The 10,000-nt window shown below is 43.2% G+C and overlaps 1 protein-coding gene across 1 annotated transcript in view; it reads left to right on the top strand.

The window, feature by feature from the left end:
• Positions 1-10,000, top strand: part of lama5 (laminin, alpha 5) — a gene marked incomplete at its 5' end in the record, with an annotated part of 118,944 nt that overhangs the window by 19,641 nt on the left and 89,303 nt on the right. The gene's annotated exons all lie outside the window — the stretch shown is intronic.

Below are 10,000 nucleotides of genomic sequence, written 5' to 3'. Positions count from 1 at the left end.
CCTCTCTCTCTCTCTCTCTGTCTCTCTGTCTCTGTCTCTCTCCCCCTCTCTCTCTCTCTCTGTCTCTCTGTCTGTCTCTGTCTCTCTCCCTCCCTCCCTCCCTCTCTCCCTCCTTGTATCTCTTCGTCTGATAACAGTTCCTTGAGAAAGGGCTTCGCTCATTCTTTCCACCAGAAGTTTCCGTTCCACCTCTCCTCCCCCACCTCCCCCCATCTCCTCCTCTCTTCTCCACCCTTCTACATGCCTTGATGTTAATGTTCATTTATTAGGAAGTTGCCAAAATAGGTCAAAATGTTGTTTTAAAATGTAATCTTATCTGTACTTCCATCTATGGTGTGTATGTGTGTATAGATGTATCTGTATGTGTATATGTGTGTACATATATGTGTGTGTGTGTATATGTATATGTATGTGTGTATATGTATATTTGTATGTATATATGTATGTATGTATATATGTGCGTGTATATATGTATGTATATATGTGTGTACCTACATATGTATGTATGTATATATGTGTGTACATACATATGTATGTGTGTACATATAAACAGTATGTGTATAAATGTATGTGTCTATATATACACACACATTTTTATATATATATATATATATATATATATATAGGTACTCCTCACTTAACAACCTACCTGTTTAACCACGGTTCAGACTTAGGACCAGCTCTCTGACCAGTCTGTGTTGTACAATACCAAGCATCTCACCACCCTCTAAATACTATGTACACTATGTATACTATTTATACTATATACACTATATACAGTATATATACTATATACACTATGTATACTAAATACACCATGTATGCTATATTTACTATCAACACTATATATACTGTAATATACACTGTATACACTATGTACAGTATACTATAATTTACACTTTACACACCATATATACAATATACACTGTACAGACTATATACACTATATACAATGTACCAACACACAACTTGTTCTAGAACTGTGCAATATATTGTAATAACATTCATTGTCGACAATGTAATAGCTTGGTAATAACATGTCCTGTTAGGCATTAGATATTACATTTGACCTGAATACAGGTATTACATTTGAACTGAATACAGATTTGCTGTCCACTGTACCATGTATGTACTTTATCTAGACACCACCTTCCAACCAGTGGATTATTAAAATACACTCCTTTAAGCCTCCCTGCGGAGGGGCTCTGTACCTTCTCTGTTTCTTTAGGATCATTTGTTGTTTGAGCAGAATCTGTTGAGGACGTTGGAACAAGTTCAGACAGGAAGCAGAGTGTGTAGCTGCTACAGGGATGTGTGTGTGTGTGTGTGTGTGTGTGTGTGTGTGTGTGTGTGTGTGTGTGTGTGTGTGTGTGTGTGTGTGTGTGTGTGTGTGTGTGTGTGTGTGTGTGTGTGTGTGTGTGTGTGTACACCATCTGGTTGTGTGTTTGAACACAGTATTTGTTGGGAACTTGCAGGCTGTCATTAGAAACACTGTCTTAAGTTGCACCTGTGTGTGTGTGTGTGTGTGTGTGTGTACGTACCGACTCCGTCCATGTTCCTTTCATGTGAAGGTGTGTTGTTGCTCTCAGGGTGGTGTATAGATATAATTAAATGTATAGGTAGTGGTTTTCAACAGTAAACCTTCCTCCTCCTTTCTCAAAGTTTTCTTCCTCATTTTGGAATTTTCAGTCTGTCTATGCATAAAATATATATATGTGAATACAAATATAAATATAGCTGCAGGCAGTAATACGCAGGGTCCAGTGTATTCCTTTTAGGTAGGTGTTGGTGTTTTTGTGTATATTTGGTGTATAGTAGTTCTTCTTTTTAACATAGTACTGTAGGACTGACGCTGACGACTGGGTTTTGAGTTTCTTTGTTCCTTTATTGATTTAGATTTTCGGCTATTTTTCAGCATCTGGAACGATAACAAAAACAAACTTTGTAATTACATTGCATAACAATTATAATAAACACATTTTATTATATATATGCTGTGTATATATAGATATATATAATAAGTAAATGTAAGTTATAATTAATACTTAAATTTTTTTCTCTGCTAATAATCTACAATTCAGTTAAAAAAAACAGTTTAATCGATGACTTGTCTGTCATGTAATGCAGACAACAAGATGGAGTTTTAATGTAATTGTGCATTAGAATTATTCTGGAAGAATCTGTCAATACTTAAAACTTTCCGGAGTGGACTGAGGGACTCCTTCTGATCCTGTCCAACCACATGTCACCGAAAATCGCTGATTCTTTCTTTACTCGCTCTCCTATTTCGGGAGGAGGGCGAGCTCAAGTTGTCGTCGTTGTTTGAGGAAGATCTACGACATCAGCCCCGGGGGCATCGTCTCCGCACGCCGCAGAGCGGAGGAAGCACCGCCGCTCCGGCTGTACCATTGGCTGTTCGCGTCGCATGGTTGTTTCTCTGCTGTACCATTGGCTGTTCGCGTCGCATGGTTGTTTCTCTGCTGTACCATTGGCTGTTCGCGTCGCATAGGGTTGTTTCTCTGCTGTACCATTGGCTGTTCGAGTCGCATGGTTGTTTCTCTGCTGTACCATTGGCTGTTCGCGTCGCATGGTTGTTTCTCTGCTGTACCATTGGCTGTTCGCGTCGCATGGTTGTTTCTCTGCTGTACCATTGGCTGTTCGAGTGGCATGGTTGTTTCTCTGCTGTACCATTGGCTGTTCGCGTCGCATGGTTGTTTCTCTGCTGTACCATTGGCTGTTGGAGTCGCATGGTTGTTTCTCTGCTGTACCTTTGGCTGTTCGCGTCGCATGGTTGTTTCTCTGCTGTACCATTGGCTGTTCGCGTCGCATGGTTGTTTCTCTGCTGTACCATTGGCTGTGTGTGTGGTGTGTTTGTCGGTAGAGGAAAATGGACGTTGTATTGAACTGTATCAAAAATGGTGAGTGCTCCAGGTGTCTTCTCAGTGAAGGTGGGGTGAGAACTCTCCTTTCCTCTTTTCAGAGAAATTAGGACAACTAATTATGATTACTCTAAATTTTTAAGGACCAGTTAATACAAAAAATGTCTTTTCCACGATGTGTACACCCTAAAGTGGAATTTCCCAGATTTTTTTCAATCACCATGTCTTCCAAATCAAGAGTTAATTTTCAGTTTTAAGCTCTTATATTCCATTTTTGTTTTGTTTGTCCACAGTTCATTTTAACACTTTTCTGATTTTAGATTTTTCAGTGCACGTATGCATAATAAATATATATATATATATATATACTGTAAATATGTATTTAAATAAAATAAACATAATTTATATCATATACCATTTTCAGAGAAATGAGGACAACTTATGATGATTCAGAAATTTGAGCTCCAAGTAAAACTCAGTATTTGTTTCTTCCCGTACAGTGTACATCAAATGTTACATTTTTTAATAATTTTGTAATTTAAATGTATTTATTGCAGTAATCTCCACCATGTCTCCAAAATCACTTGTGAATTTTAAATTCTTTGATATTTTCTAAAAATATGTTTTACACAAGTTATTTTCCAAAGCCACAGAACATCCCATAATATCCCCCTCCCGTGCTGCTCGCTGAAGGTGTCGAAGCTAAAAGCTTCTTTCACGCCACGGATTAGAGGATCCTGGGAATCCTGTTCGGAATTCCGCCCTGGAACCCTGCCTGGGGTGGGGGGAGGAAGGGGGGAGACAGGAGAGAGAGAAGGAGGGAGGAGGGCAGGGGGTGGAGAGGGAGACAGGATGGAGGGAGACAGAAGAGAGGGAAGGAGGGAGGAGGGCAGGGTGTGGAGAGGGAGACAGGATGGAGGGAGACAGAAGAGAGCGGGAGAGGATCGGGGGAGACGGGAGAGAGGGGAGGAGGGAGGGCAGGGGAGAAGGGGTAGAGAGGGAGACGGGAGAGTGAGGGGCTTCCCTCACCCCTGGATGGAGGGAGGGGGGAGGTAGACGAGGAAGGGACGGAGAGGGGGAGGAAGAAAGGAGGGGGAGGTCCCTCCGGACAGAGGGAGGGGGGAGGAGGTACAGAGAGTTCATCTCCAGCTTTTCAAACTTGGAATGTCAGGAACTTACAAGTCAATCACACACACACACACACACACACACACACGAACACACACACACACGAACACACACACACACGAACACACACACACACGAACACACACACACACGAACACACACACACACACGAACACACACACACACGAACACACATACACACGAACACACACACACACGAACACACACGAACACACACACACACACACACACGAACACACACACACACACACACGAACACACACACACACACGAACACACACGAACACACACACACACACACACACGAACACACACACACACGAACACACGAACACACACACACACGAACACACACACACACACACACGAACACACACACACGAACACACACACGAACACACACACACACTCCCCAGCAGAGTTTGATTGATCCCTTCAACAGTGTTTGTGTGTGTGTGTGTGTGTGTGTGTGTGTGTGTGTGTGTGTGTGTTCATGTGTGTGTGTGTTCGTGTGTGTATGTGTGTGTGTTCGTGTGTGTTCATGTGTGTGTGTTCGTGTGTGTGTGTGTGTTCGTGTGTGTGTGTGTGTAGTGTGTGTTCGTGTGTGTGTGTGTTCGTGTGTGTATGTGTGTGTGTTCGTGTGTGTGTGTGTTCGTGTGTGTGTGTGTAGTGTGTGTGTGTGGCAGCTGCCTCACCCTGTGTCTCCATCGTTCCCTCTTTCCTCCTTTTTGGGAGTTATGTCATCACCTGATTCCTTTTTTCATTCTGTCTCCGTTCCATCCCTCTGGTTTGTGTCAGGGTGTCTCCATGGTAACATGAGGAATGTTCTATCTGTCTGTCCTTCTGTCTGTCCTTCTGTCTGTCTTTTTGTCTGTCTTTCTGTCTGTCCTTCTGTCTATCCTTCTGTCTGTCTGTCCTTCTGTCTATTCTTATGTCTATCTTTCTGTCTGTACTTCTGTCTGTCTTTCTGTCTGTCCTTCTGTCTATCCTTCTGTCTCTGTCCTTCTGTCTATTCTTATGTCTATCTTTCTGTCTGTCCTTCTATCTATCTTTCAGTCTGTCCTTCTGTCTATGGACAGTATCCATCCCTCCCACTTCAGATGCTCATCTCTCCGCTCTGGACTCTTCCTCTTCTCGTCATCCCTCTCTTTTGTCATTTCACCTTTCACTTCCTTGATCTCTCTCCCTCTCTCTCCGTCTGCCTGTTGCCGTGGTACCATCAGCCTGATTGATGGCCGTAACCCAGTCAGGGAGGCCCCCCCTAATCCATAAATCCTGTGTGTGTGTGTGTGTGTGTGTGTGTGTGTGTGTGTGTGTGTGTGTGTGTGTGTGTGTGTGTGTGTGTGTGTGTGTGTGTGTGTGTGTGTGTGTGTGTGTGTGTGTGTGTGTGTGTGTGTGTCAGCAGAAACCTTTATTATGAGTGTCATGCCACACTGTCATGCTGTCCCCAGCATGTCTCTCTCTCTCCCCCAGCATGTCTCTCTCTCCCCCAGCATGTCTCTCTCTCTTCGATGGACACAGGCCTCGGTTTGTAAATCTGTCAAAACTTTAACAAACTCTGGTGTTGAATTACAAACTCTCACCCGGTCGCACTGTGGAGAATTGGGAAAATATGATCAGTGACAGTTTGACATGAACTTTGTCGCTGTGCACTGCTGAAGATGTTAAAAATCTTTTAAAAATTCTGCGCCCCCTCAACCTCTCCCTCACGATTCTCCAAATCCACGACTGGATTTGACTTTGGATTTAAAGAAAAATTCAGCACTGAGGGCTTTGTCATTGTCAGACGATCGAGGCTTGATTTGTAAAGAAAAACACTTGTTTCTCAAAAAGTAACTTTTATTTGAATATTAAAAATTATTTATAATCACAAACAAGAATATTTAAAAAACACACCTAAACAGTTTTGAGCTTTAGAAAAACACTAGACATAAGAAAAATAAACATTAAGTTACTAATTACACTACTTTCAAGTTACTCACTGAAACAAGCGTTCCAGAGTGGAGCGCTGGTAGTCAAAGGAAATGTACAACCTGCAGCTCTCCAGCTCCGATCAGAGCCATCTTTTCTCTTAACAAAGACAATGGAAACTCTAGATCTATTTAATTTACTCCGTTTCCTGCTGCTGCTCTGCTGTGGAGCAGATCACAGATCTGCAAAAAGTCCCGCCCGTGTTCTCAGGGTCAAATGCCGGTGGTTGGGAACCTCCGCACTGGAGGACATTCTGTCAGCGATGGTGGGGTTTATTTGCCACTTTCGTCGCCACATCTGTGGAATCAGTGGACGTCGCGGTCAAAGGCCACGCCCTCCCTTGTACACACAGTGAAAGACGGAGGAGAGGGAGGCGCTCGGTGCGTCTCCACCCACGTGGACGTCGTACACCGCGACCGGGAATATTTCTCTCGCGTATGTTCACTGCGACAGACTGGATGAACATTTATCCAACGTTGTTATTTTTTAGTCACATTTGAATTGCGCTGGCATGTGCTCCCTGCAGCCCTCGTGCCAGGCGGGCGTTGAGGCTGCGGAGTCGAGCGCAGATCTTCCAACTCAGAACCAAACTTCATGAAAGTGGCTTTGGAGCCAGGCGAGCCGCAGTCCACCCCCCTGGCACACGCCGCCTTTGTTTACCGCCCGCTCTGACCACCCTGATATGGCGGCCATGACATTACCCCAAAATATTGCTTGTGATTTTGAAGTTCGAACGTTAATTTTGATGGATTTTCGATTTTGAGTCGGAGTCCTGACAGCCCTAGTATCTGTGTTTTGTTATTTCAACTCATTTATTGAAGTTGAGAAAAATGACTTTTAAAAGCAAGGCAGTTAAATTTCTCTCAAATGACATTACACAAAATTTAAATTATTTGTTGATTCACCAAATTATTTTTGTTCTTGGTTGCCAAAATTTTTACCATTTTCTGTACAGTATATATAATTGAGTGATATTGATCCATATTTCATTATTACGAGTGAATTCATGAAGGAGATTATTTAACAGGAATGTCATTATATCTTTTGGAGTGAAACGCCGATTTTTTTGGGGGCTAAAACTGCCAGTTGCCAGTGGCCCAAATCTGGTTGTCCCCGGGGGCAACTGGGCAACCGTCAATGTCGAGCTCTGTTTTGACACCCAGCTTCCAGATGTGTCATTTTACTGGGGAAATTTCTCCAAGACCCTCGTGGAAGGAGAAGAAATTCAGATGTGTGTTCTTAGCGGGTTCTTAGCGTATTCTTGGGTGTTTTGAGCGTTTTGTCTTACAGCACACGGCTCCTAGGAGGTCAGGGAATTACTGGAATGTTTCTGGAATTTTCTTACAATGTTCATCGCCCAGAGGGAGCAGGTAGACCCTCACACTCTGCTTCCTGCGCGCACACACACACACACACACACACACACACACACACACACACACACAAGAACATGCTCTCAAACTCAGTCTCTGGAATATGTGTGTGTGTGTGTGTGTGTGTGTGTGTGTGTGTGTGTGTGTGTGTGTGTGTGTGTGTGTGTGTGTGTGTGTGTGTGTGTGTGTGTGTGTGTGTGTGTGTGTGTGTGTGTGTGTGTGTGTGTTCTGTCGTGGATGTTTATGCATAGAGGAGAACATCCAGACTCTGGCCTCGGAGAAACATGATTTGTACACAATTTTCAATTCATAATAATAATTCATGTAGCTGCAGGCAGCAGTGCAGGGGTCCAGGTTAGTCATGTTAGATACAAATCATAGACTTCTGAGTTCCATGGAAGGAGGCGTCAGTTTGTGCTGTTGCTCCTCTTTGTGTCAACATTATGACTAAAACCAGTCACAGTTTTCCAAGTTTAGTTTCATTGAACGTAGCATGCACTCCGGCTGTCTGTCTTCTGGGCCCAGGCCCAATCCTGCGCCAGGCAAACGCTATGCCCATGCAGTCCACACCGCCCACCTTCGCCCCCGCCCCCGAACACCTGCACTTATAGCATAGGTTGGATGATGATGTCACAAAGCGTCCCGCTCCACAAGCTCATCACGCTACGCCAATGGGCTACAAGCTGCGACCCTAATAATATAACTGCACCTTTACTAGTGGGTTGTGGTTGTGTACCTCTGTACCTCACTGGTACAAAAACAGTTAAAACTTTGACCACATTTGAGTCATATTAGCTCTATAATCATTGTTAGTGCTATAAGTAGTTATTACTTCTCGTTATACTACTAGTTATACTACTACTTATCATTATTAGTTATAACTCCTGGTTATACTGCTAATTATTATGAGTTATTTCTACTAGTTTTGCCACCACTTATTATTAGTGTTATTACTACTAGTTATACTAATTATTATTATTAGTTTTTACTACTAGTTATACTATTTATTATTATAATTGGTTAATACTACTAATTATTCTTCTTATTATTCTTAGTTATTACTACTAGTTGTACTTCTTCTTATTATTCTTATATATTACTACTAGTTATACTACTTATTATAATTCGTTATTACTACTTATAATTATTAGTTATTACTACTAGTTATACTACTTCTTATTATTATTTATTAATACTATTTATACTACTTATTATCATTTGTTATTAATACTACTTTTACTACTACTTATTATTATTAGTTATTACTATTAGTTATACTACTACTTATTATTAGTTACACACACATGCACACACACACATACATAGACACACATGCGCACACACACACATACATAGACACACATGCACACACATACACACACATACATCACACACACACACACTGATCTCTGTAATTGGTGTAATTTTCTCTGTAGTTTTATCATAACATGTTTCATATTTCGTGTGAAGGGTGGAGGTGTCATTTGGTCTCTCTCTCTTTTTTTATCACTGTCTCTCTCTCTCTCTCTCTCACACACACAGACAGACAGACAGACAGACAGACACAGGTTAAGTTTCCCAAAAGAAGTATAAATTTCATCATGCCTCCCTGCTGGATTTACCCCCCCCCTCCTCTCCCTCCCTTCCTCTGTCTGTCCCTCCACCCCCTCTGAGATTCTCTCTATCTTTCCGTTGTCTCTCCCTCCCTCCTCCCTCCCCCTGAGGTGTTCTTGTCATCGTTCTTCCGACTGGAGGAAGAGAATGAGCGTATGATGGATGATGAGTGATGGAGGAGGAGTGGAGAGCGGGTTGTAACCGGAGGGATGGAGGGATGGAGTGATGGAGGAACATCTGGTGTCTGAGGCTCTCGACCAATCAGATGCCAGAGATCTGGGTGACATCACAGATCAGTTTGATTCACTCCTGATGTCATCCGTCTCTCTTCCTCTCTCCATCACTCTCTCTCTTCCTCTCTTCCACTCCCTCCCTCCTCCTCCCTCTCATGCCTCTCTCCTCCTCTCTTCTTTCTCCTCCTCTCCTCTTCCTCTCCTCCCCTTTATTCTCTTCTCCTGTCATCCTCTTCTCCTTTGTTCCTCTTCCCACCCATTTCTCCTCCTCTCGGCCTCCTTTCTTCTCTCTTCCTCTCCTCCTTCCTCCATCTCCCCATCTCTCCTCCTCTCCTCAACTTCTCTCCCAATTATCTCTCCTCTTCTCATCGGTCTCCTCCTCTCCTCCCTCCACCCCTTCTACTTTTTCTTATCCACCTGTCCTCCTCTCCTTCTCTGCCTTCACCTCTCTCCTTTCTTTCCTTCTTCCATTTTGGTTCCATCCTTTCTCCTCTTTTCTTCCTCTTTCTACGTTTCTATGCTCCCTAATTCTGCCCCTCCTCTTCCTCCCTCCTCCTCTCCTTCGCTCATCCTCCATCTCCTCTTCTCCTCAAGGTTCAACAAACAAACATGACGTCCAAAGGATCTCACATCATAAATACATTCCCCCTCCTCTCCCCTCCTCCCTTTCTCCTCTCCCCTCCCCCCTTTCTCCTCCCCCTCCTCCCTTTCTCCTCTCCCCTCCTCCCTTTCTCCTCTCCCCTCCTCCCTTTCTCCTCCTCCTCTTCTTCCTGCAGTTCTT

The sequence above is a fragment of the Zeus faber genome (genome assembly GCF_960531495.2).
Source record: "Zeus faber genome assembly, chromosome: 15".
Lineage (NCBI taxonomy): Eukaryota > Metazoa > Chordata > Actinopteri > Zeiformes > Zeidae > Zeus > Zeus faber.
The sequence above is the reverse complement of the archived record's forward strand: the minus strand, read 5'-3'. Positions and strand labels throughout refer to the sequence as shown.